This window comes from Passer domesticus, chromosome 2 (genome assembly GCF_036417665.1).
Source record: "Passer domesticus isolate bPasDom1 chromosome 2, bPasDom1.hap1, whole genome shotgun sequence".
In the NCBI taxonomy this organism is placed as follows: Eukaryota; Metazoa; Chordata; class Aves; order Passeriformes; family Passeridae; genus Passer; species Passer domesticus.
Window position 1 is genome coordinate 20,581,983 of NC_087475.1, and position 18,742 is coordinate 20,600,724.

The 18,742-nt window shown below is 37.8% G+C and overlaps 1 protein-coding gene and 1 long non-coding RNA gene across 2 annotated transcripts in view; one reads left to right on the top strand and one right to left on the bottom strand.

The window, feature by feature from the left end:
* MID1 (midline 1) overlaps positions 1-18,742 on the top strand; it is a 236,795-nt gene that overhangs the window by 25,438 nt on the left and 192,615 nt on the right. The gene's annotated exons all lie outside the window — the stretch shown is intronic.
* LOC135293492 (uncharacterized) overlaps positions 1-18,742 on the bottom strand; it is a 31,663-nt gene that overhangs the window by 2,023 nt on the left and 10,898 nt on the right. The window contains exon 2 of the long non-coding RNA XR_010355607.1: positions 6,623-6,781. This is a non-coding gene — a long non-coding RNA (uncharacterized LOC135293492). The remainder of the gene's footprint in view (positions 1-6,622; positions 6,782-18,742) is intronic.

The following is an 18,742-nucleotide window of genomic DNA, read 5'->3' on the forward strand; positions in this document are numbered from 1 at the left end:
TGTGAGATATTCCATGCCTGTTTGCCTGTGCCAGACAACAACCTCAGGCTCATTTAATGGATTCAAATAATTGTTGGCACTGTGTCCCAACAAAATGCTAAGCAAACACTGGAATTTACCCATTCTGGATTTTTCAACCCTGGTAAGGCAAAGAACAGCAGTAGCATACCTGGTGAATATTTTACTATTTTATTATACAGGTCTTTGGAAGTACCACTGCTCTTGGCTGCATCTACAGTGGTTGTTGTAAGGGACAGTGCAAACAACCTTAGTCAGGAAAAAGAACAGCAAATGGGGTTCAATATTGTATTTAACTGGGAAGATAATTTTACTCTGCAGGCTGGACTGGGGTGAGGGAAGCATGGATTGCTACCTGGCTGCTTTATTGACTCTCAGGGTGACTTTGAGCCAAATACTTCAGTTTTCAGAAGTGAGTAATGAGTTTTCCTGCTGGCTGGACACACTTCACGGGGTCATAATTTCGTCCCTAAAATGGTGGCCCTCTGTACACCCGAGGCTGTAATTTTCTCAGGTTTGAATCTATAACATGGGAAAGCTAATAAAGGCACTTTCCTCATCCTTTTTTTACTGTTCTAATGTACTCTACATTTTTTGTAACCAGAACTGATGCCTATTATATGTTGAAGGTAGTGATCTGAAATACAACTTCCCAATCCCACATTTTGAGTGATCCTTAAAATAGTATTCAGGTCATTTATATGAACTACATAATTTATTTTTATGACTGATGCATATAAATCACCATGCAAATAAAAAAAAAAGTTGAAATCTATAAAACAGACTTCCTAGGTGAAGGAAAAAACACATGCATAATTTAATAATAGAGTTTACTCAACAATAAACTGTTAACAGCTCAGCTTTTGTACAGCTTTGGAAAGGAGTTTAAGCAGATGTGGTAAACTATAGGTTGAAAGCAAAAAATTCTATAAAAATACAGGTTGGTTACTGTTTCATTTCAAAGCTTGAGCTAAGATTCCACTTATGTTTTAATTACAAGCAATTTTTCAAGGTTTTATTTAATAGCTTCAGTCTTAGTAAGATGTGATATGATCTGAATTTTGAATGAACGATGATTTGAATTTTATAAATCTACTTGAAATGAGAAGCTGCTAGCCAATAAAATCATCTATAAACCAATAATTGTGATAACCTTTAGACCACACAAGAGTTACAATTTTTATATATTTTTTTCCATTGGTAAAAGGGATTTTTAAATATAATGTTGACTAAACTCAAGTGTGGCTGTGCCTGTTGTTACCTGTTGTGATTGTCAGATGTCATGCATGTGTGAGAGCCCTGCATGGTACCAAGAGTGTAAGGGGTGGAGGGGTGGCACTGCGTTCCCAATAGCTTGGAAATGCTGGCTACTTTCAGCACTAAAAGCCTATGTTGGTGAAGCTTCAGATTCACTTGTCTATTTTTATTTTACCTAAGTGTGCTTGCTATTTTTACAGGTATATGAAACCATTATTGCTGATATTATTGGTTTTCCTAGGTGGAAAGGTAGGTCAGACAGAGAATTGGTCTACTCTTCTGGAGCTCTTGGTGATAAAATTGTATTTCCCATATGGGTCTTGGTGCAATGCCAATTGGTCTAATTAAACTGATCTTGACAAATATATTTTATCACACTTTAATTTTTGGAGCCTGATCTGACATTCCTTGTCTAGCTTGTCTGAAATTAAATGTGTTGGAAAAACCATGCAAAAAAATAAAACCCAGAATTTTTTGAGAAGAGAGATTCCCTAATAACAACAGCAACAACCACAAAAGGCATTCTGTATTCTTTTTTTACCTGTGATGTTTCTCTGAAATCTGAGATATTCTGATGCTAGACTTCAATTGTAAGGTAGTAGTTATTTTCTTAATCACATTTAATTGAAAACCCAGTCTTGCTACAACAACATCATAGTTTTCTCAAGTTAATTTAACATAGATTTGCTGGCCTCATTATCACTCTGAATGTTCTTCCTATAAGCCTTCACATGGAATAGGAACTCCTTACAGGAGTAAACAAAATTACGAAATGTAAAAAGCAATGAAAGAAATGGACTTTATGTCCATGCAATATAAAACAGTGTCTAAGAAGTAGTCTGGCACAATTTAATGAGATTTTTTTCTGGATTTGCCTTCTATTTCTTGAGCTGTGGTAGGGAAGAAGTTCAGCACAGTGTAAAACCAACACAAATCTTTCCAATATACTTTACTTTCTGTAGCTTTTCTTATCCCAGTTTAGTCTGAAATGCTCTATACAATTCAAATACAGAGGCAGATGCTAGTGGCTGCTAAAATTTGTAGAAAATAGTACTAGAGAACTTAAAGTACATAAATTTGCTTAAAAGAATTGGAGAAATGAATAACAGAAACAAAGACAAAAATGCAGATTTACACAAGGAAGAAAGAAGGAAAAGTATGAATCAGGCAAGTCCTGAAACCAAATCCTGATGTCCATAGTCCTTGAAGATTACCCATGGGCCCAGAAGGAGTCTGATTTTGTACATTAGTTGAAAGAAGAGTGGAGTCTGATTCAAAACTGCTGAAAAGGACCCTGTAGAACATGCTAGGTCATAGAGTGGTGAAAAGGAGTGACAGGCACAGAAATGTTCAGGGCATACCTGCCAGAAAGATGGAAAGGCAGCAGGTTCTGCAAGGTCATCCATGGAAGGACCTTTGAGAAATATTTAGAAATACATGGACATTCAACAGAGGTTCAGGACTGGAGACAAAAACAGAATAAAGAGGCTCTAACAGGCACTAAGATGCTCTGCCTGCTAGTCAGTCTTATTAGGTCTCCTGACAGCACAACAAAAGCATCAAAATATTGAAATTTACAGAAAATAATTTCCTTTGAATGGATACATGTGTAGCACTGGCATTGCTGCCTGAAGTTAGAAGTGACTCAGTTGTACATTTCTACAGATAAAAAAAAGCATGGGCTAGACTTTGCCATCTTATTGCATATAAAGAGAAAATACTGAAAGTTTTCCAAGAAATAATTTAGGTTATGCTGGTTTTGGCTCAGTCACTTAAGGAAGAGAGAGATCATTATTTCCCTAGAAAGCAAAATGTCATGACATTGTCATTATCCAAGAAAGCAGGGCACACACTGAATTCATTCCCTTGATCAATGTGTGTCTTCAGGATTTATTTTGCTGGTAGATTCCCAAGGGGAAATCCCATGCCCATATGTGATACTTTCTCCAAACACAAATAAGATCAACACAAGTGTTTTTAAAAAGGATTATTTTCACAACCTTCTCTGCTAGAAGGAGAAGGCTTTCCTCTAAAACTGTGGGTCAAAAAAGGGCATAAGCAGCCAGGTGATCTGTGGAGTTCTGACACCCTTGCTTTCCATCACACTGGTGCTGCTTGGGATCCCATGTAAGCTTAACTGGAAGTAACTTGTTGCCTGGGGAAGGGACAGTGGGCTGAGTCTGCTTGTTTGAGCCACTGAGATTACCCCATGATTTGCACAGCCTACTCAGTTTAAGTACATTAGAAATGATACATCTAATGGAATGATCTGAAGAAAACAATGAAAGGATATTTAGGTGCTCTCTGGGCTTTTTTCCTTTTTAAAATTTTTTTTCAATTATATCTCAATATAAGTTCCATTTATAATAAAGCACTTACTTTGACAGGTCTGAAAATATTTTAAAAGGCTGACTAGACTTAATGTTGACTTGGGCCATCATTTTCTTTTTATTAGTGCAAGGATATTTCTCTGCCTGTCTTTGTTAAACTAGCTTAATAGAGAATCCATATAGCACCCTTGAGATGACCATAGGGGCTGAAGGCAACCACATATTAGAGTCAAAATCATCCTGTTATCAAAAATAAATCATGGTCTTTCTCATTCACAAGGTCACTTCAAGTGTTTTCTCTTGGGGTTATTTTATGACTTTTCTTCTGTATGAAGACTTGACAACTGATAATGAAAATCATTTATAGTTCAGATTGCCTGGAGAATGAGGGGGAGACAAACCTGACTTCATATAAGGAATTCAGCATTTGGGAAACTACCATGATCAAATGCACACTGCACAAAAGGAGAATTTTAAGGACCTTTTATTGATGGTTATGTGGGACATTCAAAAGGTGGTGCCTGCTCAGTATAGCTTTTGTATAAAATAATGGATCACTTATGAGCAATAAAATACTAAAACATTCAAAAAATGTCAAACGTCACTGGGAAGCTGAGACTTCTGTTTCTCAAAGCAGGAGGAACTAATCTTGCAGAAATATTCTCTTTCTTAAACAAGAAAAAGAATTATTCTTTTCTTAAATAAGAGAAATAGTTATTGCTCTTATTTAAGAGAAAATGTATTTAGGGGGCAGTGTTGTAGCGTGAGGCAAGAAAATTACTCTTGAAGACAATTTATTGCTGAAGTGAGAGGTTTTTTCCAGCTCAAACTATTCATTGCAAGTAATATTATGAGTCTCATTTTTATTACACCAGACAATGCTTAGTTTTGTTAATGAAAATAAAAATGGGCCAACATCAAGAGCACCATTTTAAATGAGAAAAATTATTTTTTGTCTTTGTAAGGACTCTGATAAACAGTTATGGATTATTAGGTCAAATATTGCCATTCTTTGTGCAGTATGAAAGAGGTGAAAGCCATTCAAGAGGACAAAAGTGCAGATGGGAGGACAGGCCCTTGTGGTCAGTGTGTCTGTGATGTTGGTATTGCCCCACAGCTTCCAGGGGAGCACACTCTGTCCCAGCCCCACGGAACTGTGCTCCTGGCAGGTCTCTGCCATTCCAGGACTTGAGTGGGTGTCCATGCTGCACACCCTGCAGCATCACACGTAAAGCAGCTCTGAGACCTGGCAGAGGAGAGGGAAGGCCAAGCAGTGCTGTGTTGAAGGATATTTGCACTCTGGATGACACCAGATTTGGGGAGCTGGAATTGGTTTCCTCACACAGGCTTTTGGTTTCTGTGTTCCCTCTTGCTCCTTCATGTGGCTGCTGTCTTCCTCCTCTCTGTTCACTGGATCAGGATGAAACAGAATGGGATTCTGCTTTATTTCTCCTCCATCTTCCCTCCCACGCCTCCACATTAGATGTGGGACTTCCCATTAGCATCCCTTAATCCAACCCTGTGGTTGTTTTAAAGGCATGGAAAAAATGTGTCCCTCACTGAGATGCTGTTTTGCAGAGAAGTGGAGAGCCTTCTGTGAGATAAACTCTCTTTGGAAGGTATGACCTCTGGCATGACAGTCCTAGAAGGTTTGATTATTCCTGCTTTAATCTGGAGGTTGCCCCAGATGCCCTTTGTGCCTAAATCCATCTATGCTATGCAATTCCTCAGTGGCTGTTGAGAGGGGTTAAAAATCCCACCACAAAACAACAAGACACAAATAAACAAAAGATAAGGACTTAGAATTTGCAGCTGTTAAATATTAGGATGATGAGGCAGGATTACTGTTGCTGTACTTTCCTGGGGGATGAAAACACAGCAGTTCTGGGTGAAGCCTGTGCTGGGGAGCATTCTCAGCATGTCACACACTCCTGAGACACTGATGACCTAGTGACTGTCACAGCTTCAGCCACACAACATTGCTTAATCAACTAATGCAAGCATTTGCATGTTATATCTGTGCACACCATTTGAGGAGCCTTTTCAAAGTGGCTGGAACTGGAGGTGGGAATTTTGTCAGTGTGAATTCTAAACATGAACAGGGAAAAGGTTACATTTTTGAAACATCTGTAATCATTTGTGTGCCATATAAGTTAATTGGCTGTGTATGGATTTTAAGCAGTTCACTCCTCTTGTTATGTTCTGACAGTGTATGAGTTGCATTCTTGAAACCCTTATACTTTTCCTAGAGTTTCTAGAAACAAAACCTGAAATCCAACTAAATTATGTTCAAAATTCAATAACATAGATATCATCTGCCTGTTTTTTATTATTTTTTACTACATCTCTAGTGAAAAGAGAAAAAAAGGTATCAATAGGGGTTAAGACCTAACAGTGTGACTTTTAGGTAATGTTATAAAAATACAACAGGAAATTAGTGAAAAAGCATCTTGTGTTTCCCTGCATGGGAAACAAACCTGTGGATAGAAGTATGGAGTCCAGTCAGAGAAGTAGAGCATCTATTCTTACTAAAAAATAGAAATTGGCTGCAGGGCTTGAGGTCAAATTGAGCAAAAATAAAGACCTTGTGTTACTAAATCAAGAGTATGCACAAGAGAGGCTTTCCATGCTGGAATTATTTTACAAATAATTTACATCAAAATTTCAGATTTTGCTTAATAAGAACAGTATCTGTATAGACAAATATTGTTGGGTTTTTTTCCCTTTCTGTTGATTTATGGTCACTAGTAATAAATAGTTATCCAGGAGCTAAAATACTTTCTTATTCCTTCTTCCAGTCCCTTTCTCCTGCTTGTTTTCTTTCTTGCTCTGCCTATAAGCTGATGCTGGCTGCAGTGAAAGATGATGTCTTCCACTGTGCCATATGAGTTCTTTTAAAACCTTCTTCTCCTTGAGCAGCAAGATAATTGATTCCTTCTCCTAAAATGTAAACCTCACAGCTTTCCTTGTCTCAAGTACATCTACAGTCATTTTAAATAGAATAATATGTGTCCTACCTTGGTGCAATGTGATCTCCTTCCTGGACCTCTTCTTCTTCTGTGTTTTAATTGGCAGTAATCTGAAACTGAACAGTCACTTAGGCATGGTGGGAGTATGGGGTTGTATGCACATGGGCTTAGATGGAGGCTGGGAACTTGATTGTGTTCAACATCAAACTGTAAGACACCGAGAGTAAAAATAACCATGACAATTAGGTGCCTCATGAAAAGTGAAGAAACAAAGCCTTTCATTGTAGGCTTCCCAGTACTTATCAAAGTAGATTGACAACACTAATAAACTGATTCCTGCTTGGTGCCTCATGTGCAACGTGTAGTTATGAACATTTTGCACCATTGTTCTTGCCTCTGGCAAGCTCTTGAAATAGCAACTTGTGGAAGCTCTTTTCCCTGTGGAAATGAAAATGCAAAGAGCAGAGCTGCTTGCTCATCCTTAGCTGGGGCTCAGCCATGGAAGCTGTAGGGGGCTGGGGGTCCTGTGCTGCTGCTTGTATGACTATGATTTTTTTGTTGATTTTCTTTGGTTGGTGGATTTGGAGTTTTTTGGTTTGTTTGTTTTGTTTTGCCTTTTTTGTTTGCTTTTTTGTTTGTTGGTATGTTTTTGTTTTGTTTTGTTGGATTTTTCAGTGTTGAATGTCAGTAAATTAGTTAATTTCACAGGTGTCTAAGTGAAAGACAAACTGATTCAACAGCTAGCCTCTGCATGAATCTGATTTCATACAGAACAGAAATTGATGAAGAGACAAAACTTGGGCCATGGCAAAAGTCAGCTCAAATTCAAGCAGTGAAGAGCTATTGAATCAGTTTGTCATTCCCTTAGACTCAGACCTGACTCTTAGAATTGGAACGTATTTGTCAAAAAAACAAACAAAAAAAGAGCTTTCTTGAATGTCTTTAGTTAGTGTATTGGGTTTTTCTAATGAAGTATATAAGGATGATGACTAATTGAAATACTAATATGCTGTAAGTCCCATCTGCTGGTGAATGGCTGAAATGATGAGCAGCTGAGCCCGGTCCTTGTGCTGCCTGGTAATTGATCAGGAATATTGTATGTGCCAGAGTGTTTGTTTTCTCGGTAGTGGCTGATAGTTTCTGTCTGGTAATAGGACAAAATCAACCATCCAAAACATTTCAAACTATCAGCAGGAATTAGTGATTAGCCTCTACACAAGCCTAGCAATAAATCTGCTCTGTTCCTCCTTGGTCTTTGTGACAGCTAGCGACAGAGAGACTCTTGATGTAATTGTTATGACTAGTGTGTGCCCCTGCCTTTTCTCCCTGCTATTTGTTCATTAAAGATAAGTGCTTTGTCTCTGAGATTGGTTAAATGCTGCTGCTTTTAGTATCTTACTGTTTGTCTTTCTCCTATTAGCACTTAAAACTTTCACACTCTGTTCCAGTTATTAGCTTTGCTCAGTATATATTTTCAGGTAATCCTTCGAATGCCTCCTGAATCAGTATTACTTTCAGATTTAATATTGAAATTCAAGATTAGGAAACCAAAATGCAAGAGTAAGCAGCATCTGAGTTTGTTCTGGACTCTCAAATAGATGGACATCAGCAAGAGCAGGATATCATTTCTCCATTCTCTGTCCTGTCTGCTACTTACTCTCAGATATTGAAGCTTTTAGAACCCTGTGAGAACACAGGGTTCCAAGCATCAACAATTTCTTGCTACCTTTTCAGTCATGGTCATATTTCTTAGCTTTATTTCACCTAAATGATGAGTCACAAATAAAACTGTGGCCTGCACCTCCCTGTGCCCTGTGGTCTGAGCTGCTGCACGTGCTGCTCCTGGTCCAGCTCATGTGTGAGGATGCTCTGCTGCGGGACCTTTGTTGGTACCACTTGTGCTCTGTGCAGGACCTGCCTGCCCTGGGCTCTGAGCCTGAGCCAGGAGGGCCCTGATCTCTGTGTCTGTGTCCACACCTGGAATTACTGAATTTCCTTTGGAAGCACCCCAGGAGCTGTGGAGGAAACTCATGGTGGGGCTTTCAAAGGTCTAGCCGAGCATCACTTCAGGGCCCCCCAGTGTTTTTCTTTCTGCCAGTGGGATTTACTGGGGTTTTGTGTCCCCTTTTCCAGAGAACCAGGAGCAAAGAGAATACTTGAAATGGTGTAGGTGCTATTGTTAACTCAAGTAGGATGGCCAGAACATGTATATTGCTTTCCTAAACTATGAACTCCCACTACTTATTAAGTACTTTTAAATTTGTAAATCAAATTAATTAATTGCCTATTTTTATAGTCTTTCAAAATTACATGACACTAAGGTAAGTGAGAGAAAATTTTTAAGATTGAACTGGTTACAGAGATTAGATACATTGGTAGAAAACTCTTTTGCTTTCAGAGGTCAGAAGTAATCACATATGGTGTTTTTGACTATATATCCTAGGCAAAAGGAAGGGGTAAATTATAACAGATTGAAAAGAAATTTTACTTATTTTAATTTTCAAGTTGTTTAGCAACTTCTGTAAGATTCCATTAGTGATACAGTATAAATAGCTCTTTTTCATTTGTTACAAATAGATATATAAATCAATGGAAAGTCAGAAATATGCTTTCATTCTGTGGCATAGAATGAAAATATAATTCTAATTTTTTACTAGGAAGCCTCTAGCTCAATAGCATTTTGTGCAGATTCTAGTAGGTTTTTTCACATGTCTGGATTATTGTGTTTAGTGTCAAATTGTGGAAAATGACAATTCAAGACCAAAAGTCAAAGACCCTTTTCTATGAAATTGAATTTCCAGAGCCAGAAACTGTGAGCCCCTTTTTCATTGGAACAGGTGTTGGCACTCAAATTCCTTAGAAAACCTTCCACGTGCAATCCATCACAGAAAGGTCAAAGTGGCTTCGGTTTGTGCAACTCTTAGAGGGATTTGCAACCTGCTCAGGAAAGGCTTTAACTGCTTCTTTGAAATGTAGATCTTTATTGCAAAGAATGCATGCTATGTGTGTAATGTGGTTCTGTGCAACAGGCTCAATTCTCAAAGGTGTGTTTTTCATGGTCTACACGATACAAGCACACCTTTTCTCTCATAGTCTCAATCTCTACAGTAAGATTAAGGAAATCATGCTACTCTCCTGAACTCAAAAACCCCAAATTAATCCCAAGCCTTATGTCAGGCTTTTACTTCTGTTGGAACAAACACGTATTTTTCTCAATTTAAATGATTACTGAAATGCAAAATAACAGATGCTTTCTACAGTATACCTCTTTAGCACTATGAAAAACATTACTAGAGGACAGATTACATGGTGGTAAATTATATTGCACAATAGTGCAATATAATTTATAGAATTTATTTGATGCATGCAACCATCTGCCCTTTTCTGAAGTGGTGACTGTTTGGAGGTAGAAATGGAAACTCAGGTCAATTGGTCTTACTTCCATGCCTGTATTTATTAAGACCTGAATTGGTCTTATTCTTATATTTACCTAAGAATACTTATAGTTCCAAACCTATTTATGTTTAGTACCCTTGCAAGAGAGATGACCCTTTTAAAAGAAAATGGAGGTTTTCAAATGACTACAGTGGAGTCAGAACCATGATTATTGCTCTTGCAAACATAACTGTTGGAAGACTATAACTCATAATGAATTTATTCACAGATAAAAGCTGTTCTGCTTAAAATGCTCAAGCATATACATACACATGCATGTGCTGATTTTGTTGATTATACATAAGCATTTGTAAGTTTAATTTGGAAATCCTGTTGACTTATTAAATCACTTAAAGATTTTATGGATATAAGGCAGATGTGGATTTTTAGCTGTGTCTTATAATCATAATGCATTTTAATATTCTGATTGAATCATCTTGAAAATTAAATGCATGGTTCATTGCCTTTATGTTGCGAGTTTGGTGTTTGAGTTGGAAAGGTTCTGCTCTCTGAACCTTTTTCTATCTTGATTGTGGACATTGATCCAAATTATAGGCATAGGGCTATTTATTTTTTTCCAGAAATTTTAGTTTTTTGAGTGAACAAAAAAGGTACTAGAATTGAACAGATTGAAAATTCTGCCTCCTCTCTTGTGAATATTTAAAGGAAACAACAATTAGCTTCAGGAATTTCTGGGGAGGGAAATAACTTCATTGAATTTAGGTGAATACTCAGAATTTTGCTTTAGTTCACATTTATAACTCCCATTTCTTTTATCAGTAATTAAACACACACATTAAGGGAAGAATGTCACAATATTTTGTTTCTTTGAGAATTTTGGCATAAGAATAGAGTGCACATTCATGCAAGCTGGATTTGTTACTGACCACAATAGCTGCAAAGGAACAATTACACTTTATTAGTACAATAATTTTGCTAAGAAGCAAATATTCATTGTAGCTCTGTGAATGAATAATTAGAGCAGATTCACATCTTCAAGAGAGCATCAGTATTCCCCATTCCAGGAACAAGAGCTTCACTTTCTTTCTGGATGCTGTATTCTGGAAAAGCCACTGGCATGGAGAAGAGCAGTGCTGGGAAAAGGCTCTGCATAGGCTTTGTGCAAGAAACCTTAAAGCTGCCTTTTCAGTGTGATGTTGCAAGGGAAAAGAATGGAAATATCCTGGTTTAGATTTTATTCTGTAAGCATCCTACCTGTTTTTGCTAGAGCTAAGTTGCATAAATTTCATAAATAAATGTAAGTAACAGCATGTACATCTGTGTCCTGGATCTTGGTAACCCCATGTGTTACCTTATCCACATTCACATTTGGTAGGACAAGTGGTACAGGTTTAAACTAACAGTGAGTAGATTCAGCATAGATACAAATAAAATGATTCTTAAACTGAGAATAGTGATGGTGGAACAGGTTACCTAGAGAGGTGGTAGATGCCTCAATCCCTGGAGACATTCAAAGTCAGAGTGGATGGGGCTCTGGGCAACTTGAAGATGTCTCTGCTCCTTTCAGGGAGGCTGGACTAGATGGCCTGAACTCTTCTGTGATTATGACAGCACATGTGGAATTAATTTTGTTTCATTATAGGCAACTTTAGTTGTTGGTTTCAGCTAGTTTTACACTGGCCTTTTATAGCCAGAGGACAGACATACTTGTAAAAGGATGCTGAATCTAGTTACAGGCAGAGTGGTTGAGCAGGAATGGCTTAGCTGAGCATGGCTGGGTTTGCTCACAGCTCCACACCTGCCTATTCTTATGCAAATTCAGGCAGATTAACAGTTGAGGAGTAAGAAGAAGAAGAAAGTGATATGGGAGACAGAATGAATGTTTTGCTTAAGAAAAAGGCATATCTGAGACCTTTTAGAGCAGAGGAGCTGCAGAAGTGCCATCTATTCTCTACATGATATTCCTGAGATATCTGCAACATTTTGGTGCATAAAGAAACTTTTAAGTTCAAAAAGCAGTATAAATATGGAAAATAAATTTCTAAATAGAATTTTAAAAAAAGTTTTTGGGTTTTGTAATCTCAACCTGGTAAATGTTGAAGTAGTTTGCCTTTTCTATGCTTCCAGCATTGTGCTGCCATGTATTCAGGGTGAAGCCCAAAGCTGGCTTTTTCTAAAAAGGACTCTGCCAGTTAAAAGCTTGTTGCAGAAAAGGGTGGTATTCTATTATCTGAACATCACATACAAACGTTTTAGTTCTGGAATGATCAGGCTGGTGCAGACTCCTTTCTTTTCTATGTTTCAGTGTTGTGGAAATTTATACTGCTGATTATAAGATACAAATTCATATCAATAAATTAGTAGCAGAGATGTGAATTATGTAATAATTTAGTAACTTAAAAGCACATGAAGAAATAATAATGAATTCAAGGGGGCTTAATCCTCACAACTTTTAGAGGGGATTTTTTTTTGTTGGTTTTGTTTTTGGATCGTTTTTTTAAGCATTTGTATGGTTCAGCTGACAATGAGGGGCCTCCTGCACTATTATTATGGTATTTTGCCCTCAGTAAATGGCAGGCGTTATTGGTACATAGAGATACATTACACATTCTCTCGCTGCAAAGCCTCCATCGCATGCCATTAGGTAACAGCATGTGTTCAGTAGCTGTGGTCTCTTAGCAACTAACTCTGCCTCTTTCTTTTGAGTTCTCCTTTTGTGACCCAGAGTCAGGTCTTTAGACATAAACCTCAGCCTCCTTTTCTGTTTTCAAGACAGTGAAAAGTGGAATGTTTTGGATGCTTATGTGAAATCCAGATAATGTGAGAATATGTCTTTCTAAATCTATTGCAAGTATTGAAAATGAAGATTATTTTGTATTTAATAATAAATATAATATTCAAATTCCACTGGTTTGTGGTATTGCTTGTAGTGACATACCAATATATTTTAATATGAAATGTTTTAAGAAAACACATAATTAAAATCTGCAGATTTGACAATATTGCATTTCTGTAAAAAATGTAGATTCTTTCGTTGATATTCAGGTATGTACTTTGGGGGATGGTGGTTTTTTTGTTGGGTTTTTTTCTTGTTATATATCTGTATTTGAACAAGGATAGACAAAGAAGAGCATTCCTTTTAGGCAGGAGATTAGCAGCTATGCTTTCAAAACAGAGGTTTACATTCAGATCTTTGTGTGTATGCTCCCAAAGCTCCCATTTAATGGGTTTTTTTGCAGATGCTACTTACATTTAAGTGGAAATATGTCCTGGAAAACTCTCTATTTCCTCAAGAAAACCCTGGGTTCAAGAATTATTTTATTAATCTAAATCTTCTATTCATTCAATTAAGGAACATAAGAGTTACTCTGGTGAGGTGGTGGTGAATTATTGTAATGAATAATGGTCCTTCTAATGTCTAGACAGGTCTGTGGTACAGAAATATTATTATAACAGAATATGTCAAAATGCACTGAAGAGATTTTTCATAATAAGCACTTTTTTGGTTTTTGGTGTTTTGGTTTTTTTTTAAACCAAGGCATGTATAATGCTTAGAAGTCTTTCTGAAGTGACAATTCTGGTCAAGTCTTCTATGTTAAGCTGATTAACTGTTTCTGACCTTTCAAAGTATGTCATATATAATCCTAGAAGACCACCAGAGTTGAAGCTCTTCTGTTAGTTTTGACATTCCCATCAGGCTTTCTGTCTGTTTCACAAGCAATCCTAATTCGCTTGTTTTTAGTTAATTTGACAGGTCATTGTTAACATCATTACTAATAGCAAACTGCTACAAGTTACACATGTTTTGACAAGAGGAGTTTTCAAGACATGGTGATACCCATTAATTAGAAGAGAAGGAAAGTGCTCATTTCTTTTTCCCAGGAGCTGGATATTATCTTAATATTTTGGGACTAGAAGAGAGAAAAGAGTATATTTACTTCAGGAAAAAATTTATACATTTCTGTCTTAAACCAAGTGGAAACAATCATCACACTTTAGTGCACATCACCATATTTGGAAAAATTCTTTCTGGTAGCTATTTGTCAAGTAGATTTTCAGTGAAATATCACTTTTCTATGTAGAGCTGCTGCTAGTATATCTGGCTTGTTTTGATCAACTTTTTTTTCATGTATATAACCAATTTTCTCATTGATTGTGAAACAAGAGCTAGTCTGCTGAGCTATTCCCCTTCCTCAGAGGTAAAAAGTTGAGAAGGTCAAGATTCTTACCTAGTGAATGCAATGTAACCCTAATGTGGGCCATCCAGGAGAGGGATCAAAGACCATTCCTGAAAAGTCTGTTAGTCTGCATGGTTCCAGGGGTGATGTGAGTGAATAAGGGTTTTGCTGCTGAGAGAGGCTGAAATCATAAACAGTTGTGCTGCTTTGGCTGTAGTAGAGTTAACATCCTTCACAGTGGCTGGTATGGGGCTTGTTTTGTATTTGTGTTGAGCACAGGACTGATAACACAGAAATGGTTTTGTTATTGCTGAGTGATGGTTACACACAGCCAAGGCCTTTTCTGCCTTTCCTGCTGCCATGCTGGTGAGGACCTTGGTGATGAATGGGAGTCTGGGAGCAGAGACACAGCTGGGACAGGTGACCCCAGCTGAGCAAAGGATATTCCAGACCGTCTGACATCATGCTCAGTATATAAAGTGGGGGGAAGAAGAAGGAAGGGGGGGACATTCAGAGTGATGGAATTTGTCTTCCTAAGTCACTGTGACACATGGTAGAGCTCTGTTCTCCTGGCGATGTCTGAACACCTGCCTGCCCGTGGGAAGCAGTGAATGAGTTCCTGGTTTTGCTTTGCTTGTGTGTGCAGCTTTTACTTTTGCTATTAAACTGTGTTTATCTCAACCCATGAGTTTTCTATCTTTTACTCTTCCCATTCTCTCCCTGTTCCTGCTGGTGGGGGAATGAGTGAGCATTTCCATAGAGCTTGGTGGTTGGCTCTATGGGGCTAAACCATGACAACAATAAAGAGAACCTCTACGTGTGTGCAGAAGGGAATTGATGTCTCTAACCTGAGGAGCTACAGACAAAACCAAATGCCACTTTTCTGTTTATCAGAAGTGATTTCCACCAATGCTAAATTATGGCTCCTGAGCCTGATCCACTTTGCCCGTAGGAACTTAATGGAAGTGGGGATCCTGACACAAATGTAAAGATGGAACTTGTGTGGAAAGAATCTGGGATGGCGATTTGAGGCCTGACATATTTACCTACAGGTTGCACTTGCCTTGTCTCTGCCCTTTGAAGAGAAGGAACAAGTGTCTTAGGTTGCAGCTGTTTTGTTTGAAAGTTTTGGTAAAAAAATTTTTGTGAAAAATGCTTTTAGATAGTACAGGGGGGGAGGGGGGGGAAGCAAGCTGATGGCTTTAAAACTACATGCTTCAATTCTTTATACTGCAAGAAAATTATCCTAAATCATTTCTGGGATAGATAATAATAATGTTTTACTTTATGAGTTAGGCCATGTCTTTTTTTGACATACACTAGAGAGAGCTCTAAGTTATGCTATTCTCCTCACCAAGTTTGTTTTTGTTGCAGTGTGATTTCTTTCTAGTCTCTTGTACTATCTTCTTTTGTCTTATGTTTAATTGTACCATTTTCAAGAACTCGTGTTAAATTATGCATCTTGATAATGTCACCTATTATATATATAAATACACACATACTATAATGTTATCCTGTAATATTTGACTTTTCAAAAGGAGAAAATTAACAAATCAGGATAATGATAGAGCAACTAAGAATGGTAGCCTAGGACTAGAGAGTGTGTTGTAGTCTGGCATTTGAAGTAAAGAATGACTCTGAAGTAGCTTTCTTTAGGCAGTAAAGAAAATGCCAGTGCAGCAATTTCTCTAATCACATGGATTGACATTTACTTTGAGATTGAGCCTGCCTGTTAGTTAATTAGCATGGTGGAGTCACATTGCACTCAACCCTGCATCTCAGCAGGCCCCTATTGCAAGATTTACATTTCACAGGGAAGAAACAGTCTTGATAATGAAATGATGCTTTGCAGAGATATGTGTAAGGGAGCACAGCCAGATTATGTAAATATGATTTATACAGAGCTATAGCACGTGGGTCCTGTTACTCAGATAGAGATCTGTAACTCACTGATGGCTCTTGTGATTTCACATATATGTACTTGGTGATTGGTATTAACTTTTAAGGTCATTTATTTTTATGTATGCCATAAAAGGCTTACATCAAAGTTAATATATATCCCCTACATTTACGCTGACAGCATTTTGTGATGTTTATCTTCTCTGTCCTTTTCATCAGTCATGGTGATATTTTCAAAGGAGGAAGATTCCTACTGAATGCACCCCATTCAGCACCAAAATTAAGTTAGAGATGCTCAGGAACTGAAATATAATGAGCAGCTCCTACTTGCTTATAGGATGTTCTCTTTCAGCTGGGAGAACATCCTATTTTTTCTCATCTGAAAAAAAGCAGAAGGATGGGGAGTTTTGCAGAAAGTTGTATTGGTACCACTGCAGTAGCTGAAGTTTCTGAGCATGTTCAGGGAGCCATAGTCTTTGTTGGGATTTGTTCCTAACTTGTTTGACCCATACTGCATTCCTTTAGCTTCTCCAGTTACCCATGAAAATGAGGACTCAGGACTTGTCTCATCAAAGCAGGGCAAGGTCTGGGCCTTACATTGTTTTTCTCTTTCTACTCTCTCACGTTGATCAGATGTTTTCAGCCTGGTTCCATCTTTATAGCATTGTGTGCCTCAATATTTTCTTTGCCATTATCCCCATGGTAATTTGAAAACCTCATGGTCTCTTTCAACCAGGCAGCCCTGGAAGGGGATGCATTTCTATGGAATACCCTGGGCAGAAGAGTGGTACCCATGTGGGTGCCCCACAGGCTGCTGTGATCTGCTGCACGTTCTGCCTGTGAACTCCCAGCAGGGTCTCCACTGGGATCCCTTCCCTGCCTGGGCCAGCAGCTGCAGGGAGGCGTGGTGAGGCAGGGGGAACGTGTGCCTCCCTGAGTGGAAGGGCCAAAGTGGAATCCCTGAGACATCATCTGCGCTCACTAGCTTTAAATTGCTAGCAAAACACAATGCTCTTCCAAGAAAAGCCTGCTTGCTCTTAACCTGAAAATTAATATATTAATACAAATAATGTCTCTGTACCATTAAAGTACTCTGGAGGGAGAAATGAGAGAATCAAACCCCTTGTTTCTAAGCTCATCACTTTGGAGAATTTCCTGAAAGTGATTAAATTGCTACGTTCAAACAGAGAGGGAAAACATGCTGACAGCACATTGCTTTTATTCTGCTTTTGGCAAGTAAGAAGATTTGAGTATCTAAAGTCCCCATTGCATTTTAGGAATGCAAGATGGGGTCAGGAATTGTAGAAAACAGAAGATGCCATTGTTAGTTGTTGACCTAGGATCCTGTTCTGCTGATTTTTGAACAAGTGGGCAGGCACTGACAAGTCACTGAAAAGAGAAATTTGCAGATGGTTTGAGAACTGTGGCCACAGTTAGAGAAAGCAGGGAGCTAATTAGGCTTGTAAATGTGTAAAAAAACCCCTCCAAAATAAAAACTATGTTTAATTGATACCTGTATGTGCATTTCTAGTTGAAAAACTATCATCTGCATGGAGTTATTTTTAATAAAATTATTTATAAATATAAAAATCTTTGGTTTCTACCTTTTAAAAAAAGTTTAATAGATTTCAGCTTCTTCCACACATCAAATATGTAAAAATCTTCAGGTTTTATTTTTCACCTCACATGGGAAAAAATTGATTTGAGAGTGAAAATTTTGAGCTAGGATAATGTAACAGGACTAGTGCAACAGGACTAGAGAAATAAGTTTTAAAAATTACTCAGACCAGCTTCAAATCTCATAAATTTGACTTCACAAATAGTAACAGGAAGCATAGGCATAGGTTTGGAATTATCTATGCTTTTCTTGGAGGGGCAGAGGTCCCAGATATCCTCAGGGTATCTGAGTAATTACAGACTGGTTCTCTGGGGAATCCCTGTTCATGTCTTTTGCAAAGTACTTCTGAGCAGACAAATTGAGTGCTTTTCATTTTTCTTTGAACCCAAAACATCTTTCTGTTTGAAATTCTTCCCTTTGAGAAAAAACTCAGCTCAGTAAGTACTTCAGTGGCTGGCTCCTCATCTGAAAATGTCAATAGAGCTAAACTGTAATGATGTTTTAGTGGACTAAAGGGCTGGACCCACAAGGGAAGGCTTATGATACTGTAAATTCCACTTACATCTCAAAGAAAGTTGCTTATACTGCATATTGACTGTAGGCTAAGAGAAATTCATTCTACATTCCCTACTTTCTCCTTAAATCTAAGTATTGAACAGCTTTTGCTATTCAGCCCCTTTGCTTTTTGGAGATTTTGAAAGAACTGCTGGACTTTTCAGTACATTTTTCACATGCTTTTATGGAGGATCAGTTGCACTTATGCATAACTATTCATAGGTTTTTTTATTCTTTCCATGTTGTTTTCCTCCTGGAAGAGTGAAATAACTGAAAAATTAGACCTAAAAGTCTATCCTTGCCTAGTGATAAAAGTCTGTAACCTTTTTCTCTTGAACAGAATAATTCAATGTTCAGCCAGACTGATTTACATTTCTACTTTTGATTTTCTAATTTTTCCCATGTTACAAAAGGGCTGGTATTTCACAGCTGGTGCCAATGACAGTAGCTGTTGTACCACCTCTTTCCTTCAGTACATCTGTCTGACATTTCTTTTTTTTTCAGTTTCTGGCTGTACTTCTT